This window comes from Mesocricetus auratus, unplaced genomic scaffold (genome assembly GCF_017639785.1).
Source record: "Mesocricetus auratus isolate SY011 unplaced genomic scaffold, BCM_Maur_2.0 Super-Scaffold_100033, whole genome shotgun sequence".
In the NCBI taxonomy this organism is placed as follows: domain Eukaryota; kingdom Metazoa; phylum Chordata; class Mammalia; order Rodentia; family Cricetidae; genus Mesocricetus; species Mesocricetus auratus.
The window spans coordinates 15,282,316-15,299,482 of NW_024429213.1; the positions used below are offsets into that span (position 1 = coordinate 15,282,316).

A 17,167-nucleotide genomic window follows, 5' to 3' on the forward strand; every position below is an offset into this window, starting at 1 on the left:
GAAGTTCAAGGCTGACTTAAGCAACAGTGAAACTGGTCTCAAGACATATTTTCAGTGTGAAAATCTGAAGCAATTCCACATTTAATCAAAACAGAACAAAAGTCCTAAAATTGGGGTGGGGTGCACATTTGCCTACTTTTTTTACGCAGCAGTCAATAATACGTATTGACTCAATGCAATGGCTTCAAAAAGAAGCTTCCCAGGGCCTGCCGTGGTGCCAGGCCTATTCACATCCTTGGGGAGGAGTGGAAGAAACGGGGTGACTCATGAGGGGAGATGAAAACTTCCCTGGAAAGAGAAGAGGAATGGTAAAATACTATGAGAGAGGAGCTGAGCAGCAGAGACGTTTCAAACCCAGGGCTGAGCAGGAGGCAATGACAGTCACATAAGAAACGGCATGATGACTCTTTCTTGTTTTTTGTTTTTTCAAGATAGGGTTTCTCTGGGCGGCCCTGACTGTCCTAGAACTCACTCTGTAGACTAGGCTGGCCTCAAACTCAGAGATCTACCTGCCTCTACCTCCCAATTACAAGAATTAGAAGTGTGTGCCACCACTGCCTGCAAAAAAAATTAAGATAATGACTTTATAATGTAGTAGAGCTCCTGTGCATAGTATGCATGACAACCTGTGTTCAATCTCAACATAAAGCATGGCCCAAGAGAAAAAAAACATTGTTCTCTAGAAGTGTTAGTCCTTGTTCCAACATGGGCCAAAATAGGCAATGAAATCAAATGTTGGGTCTCACTGCAAAGGGGATATGAAATCCTGATCTAGACAATAAATTCAGAAAATAGTAGCTAAAATCAGCAAGGGCCCAGGCAGGAAAGCACTACTATTAAGAGCATAGTGGTAGCACATTGTGCCTAACATGCAAGAGTCCTGAGTTCAATCCCCAGCACTTTCCACACCTGACCCCCAAAAGACAAAGTGACAGTGTTGGTAATCTCTAGACTCAAATAGCACATACACTAACTTCTAACCACAGACCAAAACTACAGTGCAGTTGTATTTCACAGAAATACAAAGATACTAGTTCAAACCCACTGGCCTGGGCGGCAGTGCTGGTACTGGGCATGCACACATCTCTAAGCCTGCATGTGCCCAGAGTGGACTGAGAAGTCAAGGTAGTAAGGAAGCAACAGCCACGCTCTGCAACAGCTGTCCCTTGCCGCTGGGTGGCCCTCTTTCTTACAGCTCTAATCTAGGCACAGTGAAAGAGGTACTTTCTCCATCTTGCTAAGATTTAACATGAGATGAGCATGATGGCTCACACCTGTAACCCCAAGACTCAGGCGGCTGAGGCAGGAGAATTGATAATTCAAGGTAACTTGGCTTACACAGTAAGTACCAGCCCACCCTGAACAGCATAACATGACCCCTATCTAAAAATTAAATACCCAGGACAACTGTAAACTCTAAATTGGTTGATTGATCTACTGTGCCATAGCATCACACAAATTCTAATATAGTATCTTTTCCCCTTTGATTACAGATGGAAAACAAAACTAGATATTTCCCACCTTGGGTCTTAGGGTAGGGTTGCATTAACGGTAGGAGGAAAAAATAAAATAGAATAATACCAGTATTTGTAGGTTATGGGACTTCAATAAGTCAGCTTAATTTAGCTGATAAGCAAAAAACTAAAACATCCAAAGGCACTCCAAGGGTTGAAATGAGATTTTTCTTTGGTTCCCAATGACCCGTCTCTGAACTCGCAATCTAACATGGAGTTCCAAACCTACTCTTTTTTCTTCACAGGACTCTGACATACAAAGAATCTCAAAAGATTTGTACTCTGGCACCAACTGTGCACCTGCCAAGTGGTTAGGGAGCTGTTCACATTAGATGTACAAAATTGATTAAGCTCAAATCACTAGGCTCAAGGGACAATACTCATCTATAAACCCCCTCCTTCCTAATAAAGCCATTCAATAGGTTTCAGGTCGGGCTTTCCCCACAGTAGTTCAGAAAATGCCTGAGTCCTCTCCTTCCTGTAAAAAAAAAGGTTCAGAAATGCAGGTTTCCAACGTCATGCTGAGTCTCAGCTGGAGATGCCCAGAGACTGCAGCAGGTGAAAGGTGGCCCCCAGGGCCCAGCCTGGCTCTATGTTGTTCACTTTCTTTGTGAGCTGTAAAAGGGTGCCATCTGCAAAACCAAAGCCAGCTTTTAATAAAGCTGTGATGTAACTGAGATTCATGCATAGGAAAGGACTGCCTGAGGTGAAACTCTCCAAGTTATCACATACTTCCCTGGCTTTTCTTTCAAAATCTGCAACTATTAAAACACCACCCTTTTCATAGTTAATCAAGTGTGTATTGGCAGCTCGATCATAATAGTAGGAGAAGGCATAAAAGGAGCTTCCCCAAATCTCTTCCAGCTGGTGCAGTTTTCCTTGCACCACCCTTAGCACTTCTGTATAGCAGGGATCAAAGCCCTTCTCCCCTTCTTGGTTGCCACCATACTGATATTTCACATCTGCAAAGATCCACTCTGATTCCAGCCATCTTGGTAAACAGGCACTTAAAAAGTATGTCAATCAGTCCCTTCTGTTTCCAGGGCTCCCAGGGTTGCCAGTCTTGCAGCTTTCAATCCAAATCCCAGGTAACTATGTGTATAGAGCTTAAAAGTGCTGTTAAACATCTCAAAGAAAGTGAGGTAGTCCCTAGGTGTTTGTTCCAGGGTTTTCAAAAACTGGGGTAGAAATGTGATCTGGGTGGTGGCACCCCCCAGGTCAAGGGTCCCCATAGTCCCCTGGCCGTGACCATGCAGTTGATCTGTTAGAAAGTTCACAGTAACCCAAGCTAATACGCCTTCATAGGACCCATCCATGATGCTAACACTGTCATCTGGGACCAGGAAAGGTGACATCTTGAAGATTTCCTCTACCTATAAGAGCAGAGCCTGGGCTTTCTGTTCTGGCAGTAAACTCAGTCTAGCTGTTGCTTTCAGAACCACTGGGGTCCTTTTCCAGTGACTTCTGGGGATTGAGTCTTTGGCAACCTCTAAGAGTGCTTGAACAGTCTGAGAACCCTGCTTGGGTTGGTCTGCAAAAGCAGAAAGTACTGGCTTCACAGAATCAAAAATTTCACCTTCCAGAAAGTGGTGCTGTCCTGCTGCTTTCTGCACAAAAGTATAAGCATGAATTCGAGTTCCCGTGCTGCCCGCATCAAACGTAATTCCATAAAAGGTGCTGGCACTGACATTAATGGGGCACATGGAAGACAAGAAGATGCCCTCAAACCAAGTCTGCTGCTCTCTATAGAAGACAGTGCTGCCAACACAGGCTATCATCAGCAGGAAGAAGACAGCACCCCAGGAAGTGGCCATATCCTTCCCAAGATGTGGGCCTGAGCCTTTGCTGCTGCAGCAGTGCTGCTCACACTCCTGTAGGGGCAGGATCGTAATGATCCCTTCTGTTGGAACATCCAGCCAAGATACTTATCATCTCTGTGACAACCAAGAATGCGCACACTGCCTAGTCTTACCTATCTTGCTTCCCTACTGACCAACAGTACTTTATTAACTTGTATGCAGAAGGACTTCCCCCATCAGGTGAATGTATCTGCTAAGGTGAGAAGCAGCAGAGACTGAGCACAAGACAGGGTTTATATAGGGCTTCTTGCAGGTGGAGCCTTCTAGGGTGAATGTTGGTGAGTTTTCAAGTCCTGAGCTTGACTGCCTGAGTCTAGAGGGGGTGAGTCAATCAGCACTTAGAGTGTTCTGTGGGCAGAGCCTGGATGTTGGAGATCCTCATGGATGGGGCCTGACTACTTGCAAGCCTTGAGGGACTTACAGTCTGAGCATGAGAAATGGTAAGCCTCTGCTAATGCGATGCCCCCTATGGAGAATTCCTGATTAGTCTGTTTGTAATTTAAGAGTAAATGAACAGACTAATGTGAGTAATTTTGTGACTCTATAGTCTGTGCCTATAGCAATTGGTTTCATGGAAGCTAGTGATTTGATGGCTGTAGCAAAACACCTATTTGATATTTAGCTACATGTGGATCCTGTGGACTCTGAAAAATAAAAACAAATGTTCCCTTCAGTCCATTTTGGGTGCGTTTAAGTCAGAACTGCATAATTTTTATCCAGTTGCCTAACTTTTTTGTGTAACCCTGGGTATATAGGTACAGAAAATAAGTGAACAGGGCCAGTAAGATGCCTCCAACAGTAGAGGCACTTGTGTATAAGCCCGAGGATCTGAATTTGATCATCTGGACCCCTCAAGGTAGTAGGAGAGAGAGAACCAACTGCCAGGAGTTTCCTTCTACCCTCTATACATGTGCTGTGACATGTATATGCCATCACACACACACACACACACACACATACACAGAGAGAGAGAGAGAGAGAGAGAGAGAGAGAGAGGATGAGACAGACAGAGAGACAGAGAGAGAGAGGGAGGGAGAAGTTAGGGGGTGGGAAAGATATGGAAGGTGTTGGGAATGGGGAACACATTACCAAAATATATTCTATAATTTCTTTTGAATAATCTGGGCGGTGGTGACACATGCTTTTAATCTCAGCATTCATGAGGCAGAGGCAGGAAGATCTCTGTGAGTTCAAGGCCAGCCTGGTCTGCAAAGCAATATCTTAAGAAAGGAGAAATAGAATATATTGCTATGTAGAGACTAAGGGGAAACTAGAATAGAAGGATTAAATAGGGGGGAGATGAAAGAGCAGGATAAAGGAGGGAATATGGGGAAGGACAACTAACAATAAAGTCCTTTTGAAAAGCTAAATGGAAACCTACTACTGTAGAAACTTCCTAAAATATGAAATGTAAATGGAATCAATATACAAGTGAGACAGTGCCCAGCTAGACATTTTATGCCACTAAATAAAACTCTGGTGCCAGGGACGGTTTACATCACAGGCTTTTGCTTAGGCTATTAGTTGCTCTTAACAATCTGATGGTATGGTATGGCTCTATTGCTGAAGACAACCCTTACTTATGTCATCAAACATGGAGAACTGGAGCTGGTGTCCAATTAGAAGTTTCAACCCTACTGACTAAATAAATTAGTTTGAAAGAAACTTTAAAAACTAAGTATACAAAATATTTATGGATAACAAATCACAATGAAATTTATTAAAGATGAAAAGAAAGTGGCATGATGTATTAGTTATTGTGGTAGCTTGAATTAATTGGCTCTCATAAACTCATAGGGAGTGGTACTACTAGGAGGTGTAGCTTTGTTGGAGTGGCTATGGCCTTGTTATAGGAAGTTTCACTGTGGAGGCAGGCTTTGAGGTTTCTAATGCTTAGAATACCTCTTGGTGTCTCAGTCAACTTCCTGTTGCCTTATGTTCAAGATGTAGCCAGCACCATGTCTGCCTGCATACTGCAGGGCTCCCTGCCATGATGATAATAGACTGAATCTCTAAATCTGTAAGTGAGCCACCCCAATTAAATGTTTTCCTTATAAGAGTTGCCATGGTCATGGTGTCTCTTCACAGCAATAGAAACCCTAAATAAGACATTTGTTGTTCTGTTGCTACGATAAAGCACCATGGCAAAAAGCAACTTAAGGAAAAGTTTATTAAGCAGAAGCAACATCAAAGGAAATCACATTTTCAACCACAAGCACAAAGCTTACAGAGCAAACTCCAAGTAGGGTGCAGTTATAAACCCCTAAAGTCTACTCCCAGTGAAGTCCTTCCCCAGCAAGGCTTCACATACTCCCCAAATGGCATTATCAACTGAAGGCCAATTGTTCAAATCTATGAGCCTGTTTATGGCAACACATGAAGTTGGATATGATTGCTAATTTTTATATAAATAATTAGTAGGACTTGGGAAGATGCCTCAGGGGTAAAGTGATTGCTGCCCAGGAAAAAAATACTGAGTTTCTATCTCAGTCTCTTATGTAAAAGCTAGGTGTGGAACTACACATACCTCTAAATTCCATGGTGGGGACCAAGAGTGGAGATAGGTAGATCACAGGGCATTTTTAGCCATCCAAAATGTTCTGTCTAAAAAAAAAATAAAGGGAGGAGAGGTGAGCATCTCAGCCTGGGGGAACATCAGAGGCTAGCATCCTGGCTAGGGGGTGGATATCAGAGGCAAGCAACCCAGGGGAGCAGCAAGTGACTGGAGAGGTGGAAGCAGTGAGTGACCTGGAAGCATGACAGCAGCAGCTTTCAGAAGCTATCTTAAGTCTCTGGGAAAGAGTACCCATGCTCCAGTCAGCATCCAGGGCTATTCTCTGTATGAGATGCCCTGGCACATCAGTGACCACCAGAGCCTCAGCCACACCTGTACCTGGAGGAACAAGCACCAGAGCCTTGGGCCGGCCTGCATCAGGAGGAGCAATCACCAGAGGCTCTGCCCTGCCTGAACCTGAAGGAGTGTTCAACGGAGCCATAAGCCCCAACTGCACCAGTTGGAGGAAGAGGGACCCCCAGAAGCACAGGCTCCACCTGTATTGATTGGACAAAGACATGGGCAGACAACAGTATAAGAATATGCTCAACAACATAAAGAGCAATATGGCACCACCAGAAACTAGTGGTTCTACAACAGTAAGACCTGAATATCCCAACACAGATGAAGCAGAAGAAAATGACCTAAAAATAACTTTATGAAGATGTTTGTGATCCTTAAAGAGGAAATGAAAAATTCCCTTAAAGTAATGGAAAAGACAAACAGAAAATTGAAAGAAATCAACATATACCTTAAGGAAAGCCAAGGAAAAGCAACCAGGCAGGTGAAGGAAATAGTTCAAGACTCACAAACTGAAAAAGAAGCAATAAACAAAACACAAACTGAGGGAATTGTGCAAAAGGGAAAAATTGGGTAAATAATCAAGAACTACAGATGTAAGCATAAACAGCAGAATACAAGACATGGAAGAGAAAATCTCAGGAATTGAAGAGATGATAGAGGAACTAGATTCATTGGTCAAAGAAAATGTTAAATCCAACAAATTCTTTACACAAAATATCCAGGAAATATGGGACACCATGAAAAGACCAAACTTAAGAATAATAGGAATAGAAGATGGTAAAGAAGACCAGCTCAATGGCATAGAAAATATACTCAACCAAATCAGAAGAAAATTTTCCAACCTACAAAAGACATACCTATGAAAGTACAAGAAGCTTATAGAACACTGAATAGGCTGGACCAAAAAAAGTCCTCTTGCCACATAATAGTCAAAACAATGAGCATGCAGAATAATGAAAGAATATTAAGAGTTGCAAAGGAAAAAGGTTAGTAACATATAAAGGCAGACCTATCAGAATTACACTAACCTTCTCAATGGAAACAATGAACAAGTGTTATGTAGACACTAAGAGACCACAGATGGCACTCCAGACTACTGTATCCAGAAAAGCTTTTAATCATCATAGACAGAGAAAACAAGATGTTCCATGATAAAACAAGATTTAAACAATATATATCCACAAGTTCAGCCCTATAGAAAATGCTAGAAAGAAAACTTTAACCCAAGGAAGTCAGTTACACCCACAAAAACACAGGCAAAAAGATAATCTCACACCAGAAAATCACAAAGAAGGGAAATGAGCACACAATACCACCACCAACAACAACAAAAACAAAAAATAACAGGAACTAGCAATCACAGGTCATTAATATCCATTAATGTCAATGGATTCAATTCTCTAATAAAAAGAAACCAATTAATAGAATGGATACGAAAACAGAAACCATCTTTCTGTTGTATACAAGAAACACAACACCTTTAAAGATAAACATTAACTCAGAGCAAAGAGTTGAGAAAAGATTTTCCAATCAGATGGACCTAAGAAACAAGCTGACATGCTATCATTATCTAACAAAGTAGACTTCAAACTAAAAGTAATCAAAATATATGAAGAAGGACATTTCATATTCATTACAGGGAAAATACATTAATATGAAATCTCAATTCTGAATATCTATGCCCCAAAGAAAAGGGTATCCCACATTTTTAAAATAAACATCACTAAGGTTTAAATCACACCTCAAACACCACACCCTAATAGTGGGAGACTTCAACACCCCACACTCACCATTGGACAGGTCTACCAGACAGAAACTTAACAGAGAAACAGAGGAACTAACAGATGTTATGAAACACAAAAGAGCATACTTTTCTTAGTACCCCATGGAACCTTCTCTAAAATTGATCATATACTCGGTAACAAAGAAAACTTTAACAGATACAAAAAATTGAAATAGTCCTCTGTATCTTACCCTGTCTTAAAGTTAGAATTCAACAACAACACTAATTGCAGAAAGCACATAAATTCATGGAAATTGAACAATGCTCAACTGAATTGCCACTGGGTCAAGGAAGAAATAAAGAAAGAAAGACTTCCTAAAATTCAACAAAAGTGAAAGCACAGCATACCCAAACGCATGGGACACGATGAAAGCAATACTAAGAGGAAAGTTCTTAGCACTAAATGCCTACATAAAGAAGCTATAGAAATCCCACACTAGCGAATTAACAGAACAACTAAAAGCTCTAGAATGAAACTCATCCAGGAGGAGTAAATGGCTGGAAATAAACAAATTGAGGGCTGAAATCAATAAAGTAAAAACAAAGAAAACAACACAAAGAAGCAATGAGAAAAAGAGTTGGTTCTTTGAGAAAATCAACAGGATAGACAAACCTTTATCTAAACTAACCAAAAGGCAGAGAGAGAGAGAGAATATCCAAATTAACAAAATAAGAAATGAAATAGTGGACATAATAACAGACACTGGGGAAATCCAGAGAAATCATCAGGTTATACTTCAAACACCTGTACTACAGAAAATTGGAAATTTTAAAGGAAATGGATAATTTTCTGGATATGTAACACATACAAAAATTGAATCAAGACCAGATAAACAAATTAAATAGACCTATAACCCTATGGAAATAGAAGCAGTCATCAAATTCTCTCAACCAAAAATTCAGCAATGAATTCTAAGAGGAATTCAAAGAAGAGCTAATACCAATATTCCTCAAATTGTTCTACACAATAGAAACAGAAGTAACACTGCCAAACTCTTTTTTAAGAGGCCACGGTTATGCTGATACCCAAACCACACAAAGACAAAACTAAGAAAAACAATTACAGACCAATTTCCCTATTGAACATTGATACAAAAATACTCAGTAAAATACTGGCAAACTGAATCCAAGAACACATCAGAAAAATCATTCATCATGATCAAGTAGGCTTCATCCCTGAGATTCAGGGATAACTCAAAATACAAAAATCTGTGAATGCCTCACCCTCCCTGGGGAATGGTGTGGGGATTGGGTGGGGGCTTGGGGGGTCTGGTGTTGAGACAAGGGAGGAGGGGTGGGAGAGGGAGCTGGGATTGACATGTGAAGCAAAGATGTTTCTAACTTAATTAAAAACATATAAAAAATCTGTGAATGTAATCTACCATTTAAACTAACTGAAATAAAAACACATGATCATCTTATTAGATGCTCAAACACATCCTTTGACAAAATCCAATATCCCTTCATTATACAGGTCTTGGAAAATCAGGGATACAAGGAACACACCTAAACATGATAAAGGCAATATATAGCAAGTCAACAGCCATCATCAAACTAAATGGACAGAAATTCATAGCAATTCCTCTAAAATCAGGAACAAGACAAGGCTTGTTCTCTCTCTATCTACTCAACATAGTACTTGAAGTTTTAGCTACAGCAATAAGACAACAAAAGGAGATCAAGGGCATATAGATTAGAAAGGAAGAAATCAAGTGTTTACTTGCCGATGATATGATAGCATCCTTAGTGGCCCCAAAAATTCTACCAAGGAACTCCAGCAACTGAAAATACCTTCAGTGATGTGGCAGGATACAAGATTAACTCAAAAAAAAATTAGTAGCCTTCCTAAAAAACAGATGATAAATGAATTGAAAAAGAAATCAGGGAAATATCACCCTTCACAATAGCCACAAACAATATAAAATGTCTTGGGGGTAACTCTAACCAAACATGTGAAAGACCTGTATAACCAGAACTTTGAAGAACAGAATTAAAGTAGATATCAGAAAATGAAAAGATCTCACTTGCTCTTGCATAGGTAAGATTTACATAGTAAAATATGCAATCTTACAGAAACCAATCTAATGCAATACTCATCAAAATCCCAACACAGTTCTTTACAGATCTTGAAAGAAAAACACCCAGCTTCATATGGAAATACAAAAAATCAAGGATAGCAAAAACAATGCTGTATAATAAAGAAACTTTAGGAGGCATCAACATCCCTGAATTCAAGGTCTATTATAGAACTACAGTAATGAAAACAACTTGGTATTGGCAAAAAACAGACAAGGAGAACAATGGAGTTGAAACTAATCCACACATCTTTGAACACCTGAGTCTTGACAAAGAAACTAAAATTATAAAATAGAATAAAGAAAGCATCTTCAGCAAAAGTTGCTGACATAATTGGAGGTCAACATGTAGAAGAATCCAAATAGATTCAAATCACCATGCACAAAACTCAAGTCCAACGGGATCAAAGACCTCAACATAAACCCTGCCACCCTAAACCACTTAGAAGAGAAAGTGGGAAGTATCCTTGAACATATTGGCACAGGAGACCACTTCCTGAACAACACCAGTAGCACAGACACTGAGAGTGACAATTAATAAATCGAACCTCCTGAAACTGAGAAACATCTGTAAGGCAAAGAACATGGTCAACAAAGAACTCAAGAAACTGGACACCAAAATACCACATAATCCAATTTAAAATTGGGTACAGATCTAAACAATTCTCAACAGATGAATCTCAAATATCTGAAAGACATTTAAGGAATTGCTCAACATCCTTAGTCATCAGGGAAATGTAAATCAAAACAACTCTGAGACACCATCTTACACCTATCAGAATGGCTAAGATCAAAAACACTGATAACAGCTTATGCTATAGAGGATATGGAAAGCGGAACACTCCTCCATTGCTGGTGGGAGTGCAAGCTTGTACAGTACGGTGTTTCTCAGAAAATTGGTAATTGATCTACCACAAGACCCAGCAGTACTACTATTGGGCATATATCCAAAGGATGCATACTCACATCACAAGGATATTTGCTCAACTATGTTCGTAGCAGCATTATTTGTAATAGCCAGAACCTAGAAGCAACCTAGATGCCCCTCAACTGAAGAATGTATAAAGAAAATGTACATTTACACAATGGAGTACTACTATGCAGTAAAAACAGTGACATCTTGAAATTTGCAGGCAATTGGACTGAACTAGAAAAAAAGTCCTCAGCCCCAGAAAGACAAATATGGTATGTACTCACTCCTAAGTAGATGTTAGGCATAAAGCAAAGGATAACCAGACTAAAATCCACAACCCCAGATAAGATATGTAGCAAAGAGAACCCTAAGAGTAACATCCCATGCTCCCAATTTACTCAGGAGCTCTTGTCTATTTCCCCTTGGGAGCATGGGAGGATGGGATCGGAAGTGGGGAGGAAAACATGAAGGAACAGGAAGGTCAAGTTGGGGAAAGATCAGAGAGAGAGAGAGCAAGCAAAGAAATATCTTGGTAGAGGGAACTATTTTTGGCTTTGCAAGAAACCTGGTACTAGGGAAATTCCCAGGAATATGCAAGGATAATCCCAGATAAAACTCTAAGCAGTAGTGGAGAAGGGTACAGAACTGACCTTCTCTTGTAATCAGATTGAGGACTACCATAATTGTCAAACCTTCATCCAGTAACTGAGGAAAACAGGATACAGAGATCCACAACTAACTACTAGGTCAGGCTCCCAGAGTTCAGTCAAAGAGATGGCTGAGTGACAATATGAGCAAATGAGTCAAAACATAATGGGGAAACCCTCAGAAACAACTGACCTGACCTAGTGCAAGCCCACAAACTCCAGACTGACAGCTGTGAAAGCTGCATAGGACTGAACTACATCCTCTGAATGTAGTGACAGTGGGTAGCTTCGGCAGTTTGTGGGGTCACTAGAAGTGGGACCAGGATCTTTGCCTAGTGAATGAACTGGCTTTTTGGAGTCCATTTCCTATGGAGAGAAACCTTGCTCAGCCTAGACACATGGAGGAGGGCCTTGGTCAGGACTCATTGTGGTGATGGAACAGACTTTGTTGACTCCCCATGGGAGGCCATACCCTCTCTGGTGAGTGGATGGGGGAGTGGGAGGAGCAGAATGAGGGGAGAAAGAACTGGGATTGTTTTGTGAAATAAAATAAATTAATAAAAGGGGAGACTGGTCAAGAAAGACACCCAAGGCATCATGGCATCCATGAAGACATTCTGGCATCCACATATGCATGCACAAGCTAATGCACCCACACCTATGCACATTTTGAACATATATGCAGAATTAGTAATGCATTTTAGTAGGGATTTTTAGTTTGTTTTATATCATTCTTCTCTCCCATTTTTGCTTTTACTGCCTGCCTTTGTGATTAGTTGCTTGTTTATAATTACGTGTTTTTATTACCTCCTTATTTCCTTTTGTTTGTGTTCTATGCTTCATTTGTGTTTATTATGGAGATTGCCTAAAACATTTTAAATGTATAAAACCTTAAAAACTAAAATCACCACTTAAAGTAGAAATTTGTTATACCTTAGGAACTTTCCTCCTATATTGTAGTCCCTGTGATTTCTCACATTCATATGCAGTGGCTTTGGTCTATTCACTCATATTTCGTGCAAAGTATAAGAGATAAATTGTCTCACTATTTATGAAATGGACAATTAAAATTTGACCTACTGCCTTAGTGACCAGCTCAGCAAAATGATACCAATCTGACAACTGTGATTGAAAACTTTGTGAGTATACTGCCAAAACCCTAATCAGAATAACAGTTATTTTTATTGAGTCCACAGTATGTGTAATCTTAGAGGCATAAAACTATGTATTGTTTGGGGATTTTTAAAGTGATTTTGGGGATGGAACCCTGGGTCTTTTGTATGCCACAAATAGGTTCTATCATGGAGGTCATTCTCCACTGAGCATATACTCTTTGTTGCTGTTTTAATCTTAACTATGTATGTGCTTAATTATTTCTGCAGAGATATTTGTTAACTTTTTAAAATAAAGTAGATTTATGTTAAGTAGTCTGATATATACATATTGTTCATATATAGAGAGAGAATAGTTTAATGGCATGTCATTTCAGTTAGCAGTTATGAAGCACATGTGAGTTCAATACTGTCCTAGGTATGCTGGATTCTAATATTAATTAGATTAAATAATTGCTCATTAGTCTTACAGTGATAAGAGAGTAGCAAATGAAAAAGTCAGTTTACAGAAGAAGACTGGAAGCCCTTCCTTCCCTGGCACCACCCAAGGAACAAGACCTCAAAGTACAAACAAGGAGGGCACAAAAACTATAAAAGACCATAAATCACATGGCCAGATGTTTTGGAGGCTCTTTCCTCAACTGATTAGCCTAAATCCATTCTTGGGAGGGGTTTTCTTTTCCTTAAGAAGCTGTCTATTTCTATTCCATGTCTAACTTAAGAGGCATGCATGACCTTTTCTCCATTTCTCCTCCTAGCAGCTGCCAGGATTTTAACCTAAACTGTACTGAGTTTTTCTCTTAAATTCTAACAAAAATGTCCCTGAGCTTCCATTTAAAAGCATTTCTAAATTCTGTTCTTAATGATAACATGAACCCTAAAAGAAAATCTTGGTTTCCCCAGTAGCATTACAGTCTGTAATAAGAGCCTGACACATAAATACATAGGTTACAATCTGCTGTTAAAGGCCTGAGTAGCCCCTCACCCCCACCCCACATTCTGTTTTCCAAGTAATCCTGTAGGCTCTTTGTTTCTGTTTTTCAGACAACTCTTGTTCCTCTCTACCCAGATAACTGGTTCTTTGGATACATGCCAGTCACTACCTCCAGGAAGCTGTAGAATGCTCTCCCTGTTACTGGTTCAAGGTTTTCTTCGTGGTTCTTTGTGTTTTGAGATAGGGTCTTTCTATGTAGCCCTGGCAGTTCTCAAACTCATAGAGACCTGACTGCCTCTATTTCCCAAAATGGCATAGGCTACCACACCATACCCTCTTCTTGGTTCTTATCTTCTAGAAGGGAAAAAAATCAGCTGAGAGACACATACAGCTTAAGTTTATTTAGAAAAGCAAAATGTATTCTCTAGAGAGAGAGATTAGAGTACACAGACACACGGTGAGTTGCGCTTTGGACTCAGACTTGTATATTTATGAGGTGGGTGGCATATTCGTGGAGGTAAGGTGACCTTTTGCCCCTTCCCAAATCTTCATGAGCAGGCTCTTCATTTATGGATACTGCTTTCCATGATAGTCTTGAAAGGCCCACAAGGAAGAATTTGAATGCAAATGATATCATGAAGCCAAGGTCTTCTGAGGATGCAGACCCTTAATTGGTATGCATGTGTGGCCTCTGGGAAAGTGCCTGGTGCCTTGGTTTCTAACACAGCAAGAAGAACCTAATTATTGCTTCAAGGATGTTTAGTCACTGGCGACACATCAGTTAGGATACAGCTACAGTTTGCCATGCTTCTCTCACATCTAACTCCTTGAGTTTCCAGTTTTAAGGTGATCCTGAATGTCACCTAAAATAAAAACTTATATAACAATTGATTTTAGTCTCTTGGGTTATTTTACACCATTTCAGTAGGCAGTGGACACTGAGGCAGAGCTTCCATGTACTACACTCCTTTCCTCTGTATATCGTTATATAGTACCTGATAATATGTATAAGAAAAAACGTTGTCATAGGGAGATTATTCAGTTGGTGGGACAGAAAACTAAATATAACCAATGAAATCTACTTGTGTCCTCTAATGTTCGATAAGGTCCAGCTAAAGTTTTTGGATATTTAATTAATAAAGCATACTTTTGAAGTTTCTTTGAAATATAAATGACAGCCAATAAAATACACATTTAATTTTTCAGTTTCAGAAGTTTTTTATATTTTTTATTTAAATTTTTACCAGCTCTCAATTTACAATGAATACATTCTTTCAATTTTAAATGCATATCTACATAATATTCATAGTTCATAGTTCATAGTTCAGCACATTATATTATTGACATGCTTATCATTTACATTTAAATCTTAATGACTATATAAATGTTTGAGGTAGCTGGTTGTGGTGCCATGCACCTTTGATCCCAGCACTCAGGATACACAGGCGGAGGCAGATGGATCTCCAAGCTCAAGGCCAGTCTGGTCTATAGAGCTAGTTCTAGGACAGGCAGGGCTACCTACATAGGTAAACTCTGTCTTGAAAAAATAATAATAGATAAATAAACATTTGAGCTATAATGAATTCTCACGTTAGTTTTTTTCCCTTTGAGTTTCATAAGTTATTAAATTTAAAAGTTCTGAAAAAATAATCAAAGTGAGTAGTAAACATATAAACCACCCCAAAAGAGTTTAACTCATGCCTACTTGTACTCTATCCTCCAAAAGATCAAGTGAGAGAAATGAGATGCAGACCTACGTGGATGTCTGTCTTGTCAAATCTGCTTTCCTGAAAGTTATCCAGTCACAGAGACAAGTGTAACAACAACTTAGGGTACAAAACAGCCCCAGAACTTATGTTAAAGAATTTCAGCTGGGTAAACTGTGATGTCAGAAAAGGACCCCTGTGAAGAGCTTAGCAAATTAGGTCCACAAGAAAGAGGAAAGAGTCAGGATTAGTGTAGAAGTAAGGAGCAAACTACCCTTTTCCAGTCACCATACATCTCTAGTTCTTTTTATTGTAAGGGGGTTAATAACAAACAACTGTGAATTACTTGTGATTATTCCTACCTGGCTGTAGTGCTTCCTAGTGGAAAGAACAATGGCATGTGTATGTGGTGTGGACATGATACTACAAATTTTATTCAAAGTTATCCTGAATATTTATGAGAAGCTTAAGGTGATTTGAAGCCAATCGCCTTGAATTTATTGCATTGCCATATGGAAAATGTGGCCTTTGATATTTTATTATTCATACCACTGCCTATTATAAAATTCTTACTCCTTGTTTACCATGCTTCTAGCTTCTCAATTCCTGTGAAAGAGTCAAAAGTTTGTTAAAATTCTTCCTTGTGCCAAAAAAAATTAGTTCATAATCACATAGTGCATAATAAGTTCAGTTTTTGTCTTTGTCCTTACAAACTTCTTTATCTCTAAATTTACTTAAGACACACGTTCATCATAACTTTCAGTGAAGATTTCATATACATATATGGATATGGCTAGTTGGGTGGTGTGTGTGTATGCTTGAGTGTGTTCACAGCAACTTGTATTCCGTCTCAATACCGCTGATATTAATATTTTAAAACTGTTGTGATATGTCTTTTGTATTGCTTCTATTCTATTTGTTAATTTGTTTTGTGTCCAAGAATGAACTCTCTTTGCAATTGATTCTTGTTGCATTGAGATACTAGGATCCTATTTTGTTTGGATATTAAGCAGATTGAGAAGACTGCTAATGATCATAAGATTATATATCTGATTTCTCATTATCTGCTTCCTTGATTTACCAATAGCTGACAGAGGAGAGTTCAGACCTTCCATTACCACTGTGAACTTTTCCATGATACTCTCCAAGATTGGTCTCACATGTTCTAACACTGTCATCGGGGCACAAGTGTTTGGGAATATAAGGTCTTTTTGGAGGATTGACTCCTTTGTCACTTTGTAATGTTTATCTTTCTTATTGACCTTTTCTTGATGTGACATCTGATTCATTTGAAATTAATGCACCCATTGTAGCTTTCTTTGGAATGAGCCTTTCTTAATCCTTTTTTAAAACAACAAATACTGTATTGACTATGAATGACTTATATACCAATTATAACTGGTTTTCATACTCCATCCAGAATGCTAGTGGTTTATTGGGAATACCTATATCATATCAATTTTAAGTGAGTGTTGTTAAAATCTCTTCTATGTGAATCACTGTCACAAACAAATGTTTTCTTGTCACTCCATTTTTCTTTGTTTCTGATTGCTCAAATTTTGACCTCATGGTTTTATTTTGTTTTTGTATTTATTTATTTAATGTTATATATGAGTGTTGTACTCTCATGTATGTCTGTTTATCCTGTATGTTCTGGAACTGGAATTATAGACAGTTGTGATCCACCATGTGGATGCTGAGAGTTGAACCCAAGTCCTTTGCAAGAACAGAGTTCTTAAATACTGACCATCTCTCTAGTCTAAGATC

General features: G+C 39.2%; 1 pseudogene; it reads right to left on the minus strand.

Annotated features, from left to right (window-relative positions):
- Window positions 1–1,723: 1,723 nt before the first annotated feature.
- LOC101827543 lies at window positions 1,724–3,576 on the minus strand (annotated as a pseudogene).
- Window positions 3,577–17,167: the final 13,591 nt, after the last annotated feature.